Below are 15,189 nucleotides of genomic sequence, written 5' to 3'. Positions count from 1 at the left end.
ATAGTTGGCGAGACGACAACGATGCTACGATGGAGATCAAGGTGTCGCGCCGGTGACGATGGTGATCATGACGTTGCTTTGGAGATGGAGATCAAAGGCACAAGATGATGATGACCATATCATATCACTTATATCGATTGCATGTGATGTTTATCTTTTATGCATCTTATTTTGCTTAGATCAACGGTAGCATTATAAGATGATCTCTCACTAAATTTCAAGGTATAAGTGTTCTCCTTGAGTATGCACCGTTGTGAAAGTTCATCATGCCGAGACACCACGTGATGATCGGGTGTGATAAGCTCTACGTTCACATACAACGGGTGCAAGCCAGTTTTGCACACGCAGAATACACGGGTTAAACTTGACGAGCCTAGCATATGCAGATATGGCCTCGGAACACTGAGACCGAAAGGTCGAGCGTGAATCATATAGTAGATATGATCAACATAGTGATGTTCACCATTGAAAACTACTCCATCTCACGTGATGATCGGACATGGTTTAGTTGATATGGATCACGTGATCACTTAGATGATTAGAGGGATGTCTATCTAAGTGGGAGTTCTTAAGTAATTTGATTAGTTGAACTTTAATTTATCATGAACTTAGTACCTGATAGTATTTTGCATGTCTATGTTGTTGTAGATAGATGGCCCGTGCTGTTGTTTCGTTGAATTTTAATGTGTTCCTTGAGAAAGCTAAGTTGAAAGATGATGGTAGCAATTACATGGACTGGGTCCTTAACTTGAGGATTATCCTCATTGCTACACAGAATAATTACGTCCTGGAAGCACTGCTAGGTGCCAAACTCGCTGCAGGAGCAACGCCAGATGTTATGAACGTCTGGCAGAGCAAAGCTGATGACTACTCGATAGTTCAGTGTGCCATGCTTTACGCCTTAGAACTGGGACTTCAACGATGTTTTGAACGTCATGGAGCATATGAGATGTTCCAGGAGTTGAAGTTAATATTTCAAGCAAATGACCGGATTGAGAGATATGAAGTCTCCAATAAGTTCTACAACTGCAAGATGGAGGAGAATAGTTCTGTCAGTGAGCATATACTCAAAATGTCTGGGTATAACAATCGCTTGATTCAACTGGGAGTTAATCTTCCAGATGATAGTGTTATTGATAGAATTCTTCAATCACTATCACCAAGCTACAAGAGCTTCGTGATGAACTATAACATGCAAGGGATGGATAAGACAATTCCCGAGCTCTTCGCGATGCTAAAGGCTGCGGAGGTAGAAATCAAGAAGGAGCATCAAGCGTTGATGGTCAACAAGACCACCAGTTTCAAGAAAAAGGGTAAAGGGAAGAAGGGGAACTTCAAGAAGAATGGCAAGCAAGTTGCTGCTCAAGTGAAGAAGCCCAAGTCTGGAACTAAGCCTGAGACTGAGTGCTTCTACTGCAAAGGGACTGGTCACTGGAAGCGGAACTACCCCAAGTATTTGGCAGATAAGAAAGATGGCAAGGTGAACAAAGGTATATGTGATATACATGTTATTGATGTGTACCTTACTAATGCTCTTAGTAGCACCTGGGTATTTGATACTAGTTCTGTTGCTAATATTTGCAACTCGAAACAGGGACTACAGATTAAGCGAAGATTGGCTAAGGACGAGGTGACGATGCGCGTGGGAAATAGTTCCAAAGTTGATGTGATCACGGTCAGCACGCTACCTCTACATCTACCTTCGGGATTAATTTTAGAGCTGAATAATTGTTATTTGGTGCCAGCGTTGAGCATGAACATTATATCTGGATCTTGTTTGATGCGAGATGGTTATTCATTTAAATCAGAGAATAATGGTTGTTCTATTTATATGGGTAATATCTTTTATGGTCATGCACCCTTGAAGAGTGGTCTATTTATATTGAATCTCGATAGTAGTGATACACATATTCATAATATTGAAGCCAAAAAATGCAGAGTTGATAATGATAGTGCAACTTATTTGTGGCACTTCCGTTTAGGTCATATTGGTGTAAAGCGCATGAAGAAACTCCATTCTGATGGATTTTTGGAATCACTTGATTATGAATCACTTGGTACTTGCGAACCATGCCTCATGGGCAAGATGACTAAAACGCCGTTCTCCGGAACAATGGAGCGAGCAACAGATTTGTTGGAAATCATACATACTGATGTATGTGGTCCGATGAATGTTGAGGCTCGCGGCGGGTATCATTATTTTCTCACCTTCACAGATGATTTGAGCAGATATGGGTATATCTACTTGATGAAACATAAGTCTGAAACATTTAAAAAGTTCAAGAATTTCAGAGTGAAGTGGAAAATCATCGTAACAAGAAAATAAAGTTTCTACGATCTGATCATGGCGGAGAATATTTGAGTTATGAGTTTGGTCTTCATTTGAAACAATGCGGGATAGTTTCGCAACTCACGCCACCCGGAACACCACATCGAAATGGTGTGCCCGAACGTCGTAATCGCACTTTACTAGATATGGTGCAATCTATGATGCCTCTTACTAATTTACCGCTATCATTTTGGGGTTATGCTTTAGAGACGGCTACATTCACGTTAAATAGGGCACCATCTAAATCCGTTGAGATGACGCCTTATGAACTGTGGTTTGGCAGGAAACCAAAGTTGTCATTTCTTAAAGTTTGGGGCTGCGATGCTTATGTGAAAGAGCTTCAACCTGATAAGCTCGAACCCAAATCGGAAAAATGTGTCTTCATAGGATACCCAAAGGAGACTGTTGGGTACACCTTTATCCCAGATTCGAAGGCAAGACATTCGTTGCTAAGAATGGATCCTTTCTAGAGAAGCAGTTTCTCTCAAAAGAAGTGAGTGGGAGGAAAGTAGAACTAGATGAGGTAACTGTACCTGCTCCCTTATTGGAAAGTAGTTCATCACAGAAATCAGTTCCTGTGACTCCTACACAAATTAGTGAGGAAGCTAATGATGATGATCATGTAACTTCAGATCAAGTTACTACTGAACCTCGTAGGTCAACCAGAGTAAGATCCGCACTAGAGTGGTACGGTAATCCTGTTCTGGAGGTCATGTTACTTGACCATGACGAACCTACGAACTATGAGGAAGCGATGATGAGCCCAGATTCCGCAAAATGGCTTGAGGCCATGAAATCTGAGATGGGATCCATGTATGAGAACAAAGTGTGGACTTTGGTTGACTTGCCCGATGATCGGCAAGCCATCGAGAATAAATGGATCTTCAAGAAGAAGACAGACGCTGACGGTAATGTTACTGTCTACAAAGCTCGATTTGTTGCGAAAGGTTTTCGACAAGTTCAAGGAGTTGACTATGATGAGACCTTCTCACCCGTAGCGATGCTTAAGTCCGTCCGAATCATGTTAGCAATTGCCACATTTTATGATTATGAAATTTGGCAAATGGATGTAAAGACTGCATTCCTGAATGGATTTTTGGAAGAAGAGTTGTATATGATGCAACCTGAAGGTTTTATCGATCCAAAGGATGCTAACAAAGTGTGCAAGCTCCAGCAATCCATCTATGGACTGGTGCAAGCATCTCGGAGTTGGAATAAATGTTTTGATAGTGTGATCAAAGCATATGGTTTTATACAGACTTTTGGAGAAGCCTGTATTTACAAGAAAGTGAGTGGGAGCTCTGTAGCATTTCTAATATTATATGTGGATGACATATTGTTGATTGGAAATGATAGAGAATTTCTGGATAGCATAAAAGAATACAATAAGAGTTTTTTAATGAAAGACCTCGGTGAAGCTGCTTATATATTGGGCATCAAGATCTATAGAGATAGATCAAGACGCTTAATTGGACTTTCACAAAGCACACACCTTGATAAAGTTTTGAAGAAGTTCAAAATGGATTACCCCCCTGGGCGCGCCCCCTACCTCGTGGACAGCCCGGAGACCCCCCTGACTTGTTCTCGACGCCAAAACCTCTTATATATACAGAAACCTCCAGAAAATAACCTAGATCGGGAGTTCCGCCGCCGCAAGCCTCTGTAGCCACCGAAAACCAAACTAGACCCGTTCCGGCACCCTGCCGGAGGGGGGAATCCCTCTCCGGTGGCCATCTTCATCATCCCGGCGCTCTCCATGACGAGGAGGGAGTAGTTCACCCTCGGGGCTGAGGGTATGTACCAGTAGCTATGTGTTTGATCTCTCTCTCTCTCATGTTCTTGATTCGGCACGATGTTGATGTATCGCGAGCTTTGCTACTATAGTTGGATCTTATGATGTTTCTCCCCCTCTACTCTCTTGTAATGGATTGAGTTTTCCCTTTGAAGTTATCTTATCGGATTGAGTCTTTAAGGATTTGAGAACACTTGATGTATGTCTTGCATGTGCTTATCTGTGGTGACAATGGGATATTCACGTGATCTACTTGATGTATGTTTTGGTGATCAACTTGCGGGTTCCGTAACATTGTGAACTTATGCATAGGGGTTGGCACACGTTTTCGTCTTGACTCTCCGGTAGAAACTTTGGGGCACTCTTTGAAGTTCTTTGTGTTGGTTGAATAGATGAATCTGAGATTGTGTGATGCATATCGTATAATCATACCCACGGATACTTGAGGTGACATTGGAGTATCTAGGTGACATTAGGGTTTTGGTTGATTTGTGTCTTAAGGTGTTATTCTAGTATGAACTCTATGATAGATCGAACGGAAAGAATAGCTTCGTGTTATTCTATTACGGACTCTTGAATAGATCGATCAGAAAGAATAACTTTGAGGTGGTTTCGTACCCTACCATAATCTCTTCGTTTGTTCTCCGCTATTAGTGACTTTGGAGTGACTCTTTGTTGCATGTTGAGGGATAGTTATATGATCCAATTATGTTATTATTGTTGAGAGAACTTGCACTAGTGAAAGTATGAACCTTAGGCCTTGTTTCAACACATTGCAATATTGTTTGTGCTCACTTTTATCATTAGTTACCTTGCTGTTTTTATATTTTCAGATTACAAAAACCTATATCTACCATCTATATTGCACTTGTATCACCATCTCTTCGCCGAACTAGTGCACCTATACAATTTACCATTGTATTGGGTGTGTTGGGGACACAAGAGACTCTTTGTCATTTGGTTGCAGGGTTATTTGAGACAGACCATCTTCATCCTACGCCTCCCACAGATTGATAAATCTTAGGTCATCCACTTGAGGGAAATTTGCTACTGTCCTACAAACCTCTACACTTGGAGGCCCAACAACGTCTACAAGAAGAAGGTTGTGTAGTAGACATCAAGCTCTTTACTGGCGCCGTTGCCGGGGAGGTGTGTGCTTGAAGGTATATCTTTAGATCTTGCAATCGAATCTTTTAGTTTCTTGTTTTATCACTAGTTTAGTCTATAAAAGAAAACTACAAAAAAATGGAATTAAGGGTGCCTCATATGCTTCATCTTTTTAATGTCTTTCGTGAAAATGATGGGAAGGAAAATTGTGCTCAAGTACTAGAAGAAGAATTACATGGAATGCTTGGCATAAAATATGTGAATGATGAGCATGATTGCAATGTTGTTAGTATGAATTCTTTGAATACCCATGATGCTAATGATATGCAAAGCCACAAGCTTGGGGATGCTATGTTTGATGAAGATGATATGTTTAGTCCCCCAAGTTTTGATGAGCAAATTTATTGTGATGAAAGCATGCCTCCTATTTATGATGATTCTTGTGATGACACGTATGCTATAAAGAATAAACATAACCATGAAACTTGTCATCATGATTTTAATTTCAATTGGATTATGCTTCACATGATAGTTATTTTGTTGAGTTTGCTCCCACTACTATTCATGAGAATTTGCTTATGTGGAGAGTAATAAAAATTATATGCATGTAGATCATGAAAAGAATGCTTTATGTGATGTTTATATTGTTGAATTCATTCATGATGCTACTGAAATTTATTATGAGGGAGGAACATATGCCTGTAGGAATTGCAATAATATCAAGTTTCCTCTCTATGTGTTGAAAATCTTGAAGCTATGCTTGTTTTGCCTTCCTATGCTAGTTGATTATTGTTCCCATAAGTTATTTGCTCACAAAATCCCTATGCATAGGAAGTGGGTTAGACTTAAATATGCTTTCCATGTGTTTCATAATGCTCTCTTTATGTTTCAATTCTTATCTTCTATACGAGCATCATTGAAATCATCATGCCTAGCTAGAAAGGCATTAAAGAAAAGCGCTTGTTGGGAGACAACCCAATATTTACCCCTACTGTTTTTGTGTGTTCACATCATTAAGATACTGTAGTAATCATGTTTTATAGCTTTTGTTTCAATAAAGTGCCAAGTAGAACCTTTGGGAAGACTTGGGTGGAAGTTAAGGTGATCTTGCTGTAAAAAACAGAAACTTTGCGCTCACGAGTTTAGCTGTCATTTTTTACAGAAGAGTGCTTTTAAGTTGATTCTTTTGAAGAAGATTAATAGACAAATTCCTCAGGTCACCAATTTATTTCATAATTTTTGGAGTTCCAGAAGTATACGTTTGATACAGTTTACTACAGACTGTTCTGTTTTTGACAGATTCTGTTCTCTATGTGTTGTTTGCTTATTTTGGTGAATCTATGAGTAGTATCGGAGGGTATGAACCATAGATAAGTTAGAATACAGTAGATATTACACAAATATGAATTTAGAATGAGTTCACAACAGTACCTAAGTGGTGATTTATTTTCTTATACTAACGGAGCTTACGAGTTTTCTGTTAAGTTTTGTGTTGTGAAGTTTTCAAGTTTTGGGTAAAGATTCGATGGACTATGGAATAAGGAGTGGCAAGAGCCTAATCTTGGGGATTCCCAAGGCACCCCAAGGTAATATTCAAGGACAACCAAGAGCCTAAGCTTGGGGATGCCCATCGGTAACTTTACTTGGAGCTATATTTTTATTCACCACATAATATGTGTTTTGCTTGGAGCGTCATTTTATTTTGTTATTATTTGCTTGATGTTATTTAGAATAATGTTTTTCATCTCTATTTTAAATAAAAATTTCAAGGATAGCCTTTACCATGCTTATATTGCAAGTATACATGTTGCTGTTTCAAAACAGAAAGTTTACCGCTGTTGCAAAAATTCCCTAGAGAAGTCAGAATATGATAAAATGTTGAAACTTTTTGCATGTTGAGATCTAATAAATTTTCTACAGTGTGGTAGAATTTCATAATGTTTGGATTTAGGGAAGTATGATGAATCTTGCATTCTTTATAGTCTGTACTATTTTGGCAGATTGCTATTATGTTTGCATTGTTTGCATATGTTTGCTTGTTTAATGATTCTATTTGAGGATAGGAGTATTAAATATGCAGAGACATTTAGTATGCAATGTTGAATAATAATTTTTGTGATTTGTTACAGTAGAAAATGATAAGGTTTTTCCATTGGTTTATACTAACTTATCTCACGAGTTCTTGTTGAGTTTGGTGTGGATGAAGCTTTCGAGATTTAGGAAACCGTGATATGAGAGGAATTAAGGAGACACAAAAGCTCAAGCTTGGGGATGCCCAAGGCACCCCAAGATAATATTTCAAGAAGTCTCAAGCATCTAAGCTTGGGGATGCCCCGGTAGGCATCCCACCTTTCTTCTTCAACTATTATCGGTTAGTATCGGTTGAGCCTAAGTTTTTGCTTCTTCACATGATGAGTGCTATCCTTGAAATGTCGTTTTATTTTGTTTTGCTTGCTGTTTGAATAATATACCAAGATCTGAAATCCTTAAATGTTAGAGAGTCTTCACATAGTTCATAATTATTCGACTACTCATTGATCTTCACTTATATCTTTTGGAGTAGTTTGTCATTTGCTCTAGTGCTTCACTTATATCCTTTTAGAGCACGGCGGTGGTTTTATTTTGAAGAAATAGATGAACTCTCATGCTTCACTTATATTATTTTGAGAGTCTTAAACAGCATGGTAATTTGCTTTGGTTATGAATTTAGTCCTAATATGATAGGCATCCAAGAGGGATATAATAAAAACTTTCATATAAAGTGCATTGATACTATGAGAAGTTTGATTCCTTATGATTGTTTTGAGATATGAAGATGGTGATATTAGAGTCATGCTAGTTGAGTAGTTGTGAATTTGAGAGATACTTGTGTTAAAGTTTGTGATTCCCGTAGCATGCACGTATGGTGAACCATTATGTGATGAAGTCGGAGCATGATTTATTTTTGATTGTCTTCCTTATGAGTGGCGGTCAGGGACGAGCGATGGTATTTTCCTACCAATCTATCCCCCTAGGAGCATGCGCGTAGTACTTCGTTTCGATAACTAATAGATTTTTGCAATAAGTATGTGAGTTCTTTATGACTAATGTTGAGTCCATGGATTATACGCACTCTCACCCTTCCACCATTGCTAGCCTCTCTAGTATCGCGCAACTTTCGCCGGTACCATACACCCACCATTACCTTCCTCAAAACAGCCACCATACCTACCTATTATGGCATTTCCATAGCCATTCCGAGATATATTGCCATGCAACTTTCCACCGTTCCGTTTATTATGACACGCTCCATCATTGTCATATTGCTTTGCATGATCATGTAGTTGACATCGTATTTGTGGCAAAGCCACCTTCATAATTCTTTCATACATGTCACTCTTGATTCATTGCACATCCCGGTACACCGCCGGAGGCATTCATATAGAGTCATATTTTGTTCTAAGTATCGAGTTGTAATTCTTGAGTTGTAAGTAAATAAAAGTGTGATGATCATCATTATTAGAGCATTGTCCCAGTGAGGAAAGGATGATGGAGACTATGATTCCCCCACAAGTCGGGATGAGACTCCGGACGAAAAAAAAAGAAAAAAAAAGAGGCCATAAAAAAAGAGAAAAGGCCCAAATAAAAAGAATAAAAAATAAGAAAATAAAAAAATGAGAGAAAAAGAGAGAAGGGGCAATGCTACTATCCTTTTACCACACTTGTGCTTCAAAGTAGCACCATGATCTTCATGATAGAGAGTCTCCGATGTTATCACTTTCATATAGTAGTGGGAATCTTTCATTATAGAACTTGGCTTGTATATTCCAATGATGGGCTTCCTCAAAATGCCCTAGGTCTTCGTGAGCAAGCGAGTTGGATGCACACCCACTTAGTTTCTTTTGTTGAGCTTTTATATACTTATAGCTCTAGTGCATCCATTGCATGGCAATCCCTACTCACTCACATTGATATCTATTGATGGGCATCTCCGTGGCCCGCTGATACGCCTAGTTAATGTGAGACTATCTTCTCCTTTTTGTCTTCTCCACAACCACCATTCTATTCCACCTATAGTGTTATGTCCATGGCTCACGCTCATGTATTGCGTGAAGATTGAAAAAGTTTGAGAATATCAGAAGTATGAAACAATTGCTTGGCTTGTCATCAGGGTTGTGCATGATTTAAATATTTTGTGTGATGAAGATAGAGCATAGCCAGACTATATGATTTTGTAGGGATAGCTTGCTTTGGCCATGTTATTTTGAGAAGACATGATTACTTTGTTAGTATGCTTAAAGTATTATTGTTTTCATGTCAATATTAAACTTTTGTTTTGAATCTTATGGATCTGAATATTCTTGCCACAATAAAGAAGATTACATTGATAAATATGTTAGGTAGCATTTCCACATCAAAAATTCTGTTTTTATCATTTACCTACTCGAGGACGAGCAGGAATTAAGCTTGGGGATGCTGATACATCTCCAACGTATCTATAATTTTTGATTGCTCCATGCTATTATATTATCCATCTAGGATGTTTTATATGCATTTATATGCTATTTTATATGATTTTTGGGACTAACCTATTAACCTAGAGCCCAGTGCCAGTTTCTGTTTTTTCCTTGTTTTTGAGTATCGCAGAAAAGGAAAACCAAACGGAGTCCAATTGACCTGAAACTTGACGGAGCTTATTTTTGGACCAGAAGAAGGCCATGGAGTAAAAGAGTTGGGCCAGAAGAGTCCTGGGCTGCCCACGAGGGTGGGAGGCGCGCCCACCCCCCTGGGCGCCCCCTACCTCGTGGACAGCCCGGAGACCCCCCTGACTTGTTCTCGATGCCAAAACCTCTTATATATACATAAACCTCTAGAAAATAACCTAGATCGGGAGTTCCACCGCCGCAAGCATCTGTAGCCACCGAAAACCAATCTAGACCCGTTCCGGCACCCTGTCGGAGGGGGGAATCCCTCTCCGGTGGCCATCTTCATCATCCTGGCGCTCTCCATGACGAGGAGGGAGTAGTTCACCCTCGGGGCTGTGGGTATGTACCAGTAGCTATGTGTTTGATCTCTCTCTCTCTCTCTCATGTTCTTGATTCGGCACGATCTTGATGTATCGCGAGCTTTGCTACTATAGTTGGATCTTATGATGTTTCTCCCCCTCTACTCTCTTGTAATGGATTGAGTTTTCCCTTTGAAGTTATCTTATCGGATTGAGTCTTTAAGGATTTGAGAACACTTGATGTATGTCTTGCATGTGCTTATCTGTGGTGACAATGGGATATTCATGTGATCTACTTGATGTATGTTTTGGTGATCAACTTGCGGGTTCCGTAACATTGTGAACTTATGCATAGGGGTTGGCATACGTTTTCGTCTTGACTCTCCGGTAGAAACTTTGGGGCACTCTTTGAAGTTCTTTGTGTTGGTTGAATTGATGAATCTGAGATTGTGTGATGCATATCATATAATCATACCCACGGATACTTGAGGTGACATTGGAGTATCTAGGTGACATTAGGGTTTTGGTTGATTTGTGTCTTAAGGTGTTATTCAAGTACGAACTCTATGATAGATCGAACGGAAAGAATAGCTTCGTGTTATTTTATTACGGACTCTTGAATAGATCGATCAGAAAGAATAACTTTGAGGTGGTTTCGTACCCTACCATGATCTCTTCGTTTGTTCTCCGCTATTAGTGACTTTGGAGTGACTCTTTGTTGCATGTTGAGGGATAGTTATATGATCCAATTATGTTATTATTGTTGAGAGAACTTGCACTAGTGAAAGTATGAACCTTAGGCCTTGTTTCAACACATTGCAATATCGTTTGTGCTCACTTTTATCATTAGTTACCTTGCTGTTTTTATGTTTGCAGATTACAAAAACCTATATCTACCATCTATATTGCACTTGTATCACCATCTCTTCGCCGAACTAGTGCACCTATACAATTTACCATTGTATTGGGTGTGTTGGGGACACAAGAGACTCTTTTGTCATTTGGTTGCAGGGTTGTTTGAGAGAGACCATCTTCATCCTACGCCTCCCACGGATTGATAAACCTTAGGTCATCCACTTGAGGGAAAATTTCTATTGTCCTACAAACCTCTGCACTTGGAGGCCCAACAACATCTACAAGAAGAAGGTTGTGTAGTAGACATCAACCGCCCGCCCCGGGCGGGGGCGTGGGGAGCGCCGTTACCGCGCCCGCCGGGGCCGGCGTAAAGGAGGTGCACTATAGCCACGCCTACTGATACATCTCCAACGTATCTATAATTTTTTATTGTTCCATGCTATATTATTCTGTTTTGGATGTTTATTGGGCTTTGTTAAACACTTTTATATTATTTTTGGGACTAACCTATTAACCGGAGGCCCAGCCCAAATTGTTGTTTTTTGCCTATTTCAGTGTTTCTAAGGAAAAGGATATCAAACGGAGTCCAAACGGAATGAAACCTTCGGGAACGTGATTTTCGAAACAAACGTGATCCAGAGGACTTGGAGTCTACGTAAAGCAACCAACGAGGAGGGCATGAGGCAGGGGGGCACGCCTACCCACCCCCATGCGCGTAGTGCTTGGTTTTTGATGACTTGTAGATTTTTGCAATAAGTATGTGAGTTCTTTATGACTAATGTTGAGTCCATGGATTATACGCACTCTTAACCTTCCATCATTGCTAGCCTCTTTGGTACCGTGCATTGCCCTTTCTCACCTTGAGAGTTGGTGCAAACTTCACCGGTGCATCCAAACCCCATGATATGATACGCTCTATCACACATAAACCTCCTTATATCTTCCTCAAAACAGCCACCATACCTACCTATTATGGCATTTCCATATCCATTCCGAGATATATTGCCATGCAACTTTTCCACCGTTCCGTTTATCATGACACGTTCATCATTGTCATATTGCCTTGTATGATCATGTAGTTGACATCGTATTTGTGGCAAAGCCACCATGCATACTATTTAGTATATGTCACTCTTGATTCATTGCCCATCCCGGTACACCGCCGGAGGCATTCATATAGAGTCATACTTTGTTCTAGTATCGAGTTGTAATCATTGAGTTGTAAATGAATAGAAGTGTGATGATCATCATTCATAGAGCATTGTCCCCCCCCCAAAAGGCCAAAAAAGGCCTAAAAAAAGAAGAGAAAATAAAAGGGGCAATGCTACTATCCTTTTTCATACTTGTGCTTCAAAGTAGCACCATGATATTTATGATAGATAGTCTCTTGTTTTGTCACTTTCATATACTAGTGAGAATTTTTCGTTATAGAACTTGGCTTGTATATTCCAACAATGGGCTTCCTCAAATGCCCTAGGTCTTCGTGAGCAAGCAAGTTGGATGCACACCCACTTAGTTTCTTTTGTTGAGCTTTCATACATTTATAGCTCTAGTGCATCCGTTGCATGGCAATCCCTACTCCTCACATTAACATCAATTGATGGGCATCTCCATAGCCCGTTGATTAGCCGCGTTGATGTGAGACTTTCTCCTTTTTGTCTTCTCCACATAACCCCCATCATTATATTCTATTCCACCCATAGTGCTATATCCATGGCTCACGCTCATGTATTGCGTGAAAGTTGAAAAATGTTTGACATTACTAAAGTATGAAACCATTGCTTGGCTTGTCATCGGGGTTGTGCATGATGAGAGCATTCTTGTGTGATGAAAATGGAGCATGACCAAACTATTTGATTTTGTAGGGATGAACTTTCTTTGGCCATGTTATTTTGAGAAGACATAATTGCTTAGTTAGTATGCTTGAAGTATTATTACTTTTATGTCAATATTAAACTTTTGTCTTGAATCTTTCGAATCTGAATATTCATACCACAATTAAGAGGGTTATATTGAAAACTATGCCAAGTAGCATTCCACATCAAAAATTCTGTTTTTATCATTTACCTACTCGAGGACGAGCAGGAATTAAGCTTGGGGATGCTTGATACGTCTCCAACGTATCTATAATTTTTGATTGTTCCATGTTATGTTATATTCTGTTTTGGATGCTTATTGGGCTTTGTTATGCACTTCTATATTATTTTTGGGACTAACCTATTAACCGGAGGCCCAGCCCAAATTGCTGTTATTGCCTATTTCAGTGTTTCGAAGGAAAAGGATATCAAACGGAGTCCAAACGGAAAGAAACCTTCGGGAACGTGATTTTCGGAACAAACGTGATCCAGAGGACTTGGAGTCTACGTAAAGCAACCAACGAGGAGGGAACGAGGCAGGGGGCGCGCCTACCCCCCCAGGCACGCCCTCCACCCTCGTGGGCCCCATGTTGCTCCACCGACATACTTCTTCCTCCTGTATATACCCATATACCCTGGAAACATCATATACGGAGCCAAAACCCTATTTCCACCGCCGCAACCTTCTGTACCCGTGAGATCCCATCTTGGGGCCTTTTCCGGCGCTCCGCCGGAGGGGGCATTGATCACGGAGGGCTTCTACATCAACACCATAGCCTCTCCGATGATGTGTGAGTAGTTTACCTCAGACCTTCGGGTCCATAGTTATTAGCTAGATGGCTTCTTCTCTCTCTTTGGATCTCAATACAAAGTTCTCCTCGATCTTCTTGGAGATCTATTCGATGTAATCTTCTTTTGCGGTGTGTTTGTCGAGATCCGATGAATTGTGGGTTTATGATCAAGTTTATCTATGAACAATATTTGAATCTCCTCTGAATTCTTTTATGTATGATTGGTTATCTTTGCAAGTCTCTTCGAATTATCAGTTTGGTTTGGCCTATTAGATTGATCTTTCTTGCAATGGGAGAAGTGCTTAGCTTTGGGTTCAATCTTGCGGTGTCCTTTCCCAATGACTCCAGGGGCATCAAGGTGATACGTCTCCAACGTATCTATAATTTTTGATTGTTCCATGCTAATATTCTGTTTTGGACATTAATGGGCTTTATTATACACTTTTATATTATTTTTGGGACTAACCTATTAACTGAAGGCCCAGCCCAGAATTGTTGTTTTTTGCCTATTTCAGAGTTTCGCAGAAAAAGAATATCAAACGGAGTCCAAACAGAATGAAACCTTTGGGAACGTGATTTTCGGAACGAACGTGATCCATAGGACTTGGATCCTACGTCAAGACATCAACCAGGAAGGCACGAGGTAGGGGGGCGCGCCTACCCCCCTGGGCGCGCCCTCCACCCTCATGGGCCCCACGTTGCTCCACCGACGTACTTCTTCCTCCTATATATACCTACGTACCCCCAAACTACCAGATACGGAGCCAAAAACCTAATTCCACCACCGCAACCTTCTGTACCCGTGAGATCCCATCTTGCGGCCTTTTCCGGAGCTCCGCCGGAGGGGGCATCAATCACGGAGGGCTTCTACATCAACACCATAGCCTCTCCGATGATGTGTGAGTAGTTTACCTCAGACCTTCGGGTCCATAGTTATTAGCTAGATGGCTTCTTCTCTCTTTTTGGATCCCAATACAATGTTCTCCCCCTCTCTTTTGGAGATCTATTCGATGTAATCTTCTTTTGCGGTGTGTTTCTTGAGACCGGTGAATTGTGGGTTTATGATCAAGTTTATCTATGAACAATATTTGAATCTTCTCTGAATTCTTTTATGTATGATTGGTTATCTTTGCAAGTCTCTTCGAATTATCAGTTTGGTTTGGCCTACTAGATTGATCTTTCTTGCAATGGGAGAAGTTCTTAGCTTTGGGTTCAATCTTGCGGTGTCCTTTCCCAGTGACAGTAGGGGTAGCAAGGCACGTATTGAATTGTTGCCATCGAGGATAACAAGATGGGGTTTATATCATATTGCATGAGTTTATCCCTCTACATCATGTCATTTTACTTAAAGCGTTACTCCGTTCTTATGAACTTAATACTCTAGATGCATGCTGGATAGCGGTCGATGTGTGGAGTAATAGTAGTAGATGCAGGCAGGAGTCGGTCTACTTGTCACAGACGTGATGCCAATATAC

Source organism: Triticum aestivum, chromosome 1D (assembly GCF_018294505.1).
Source record: "Triticum aestivum cultivar Chinese Spring chromosome 1D, IWGSC CS RefSeq v2.1, whole genome shotgun sequence".
NCBI lineage: Eukaryota > Viridiplantae > Streptophyta > Magnoliopsida > Poales > Poaceae > Triticum > Triticum aestivum.
The sequence above is the reverse complement of the archived record's forward strand: the minus strand, read 5'-3'. Positions refer to the sequence as shown.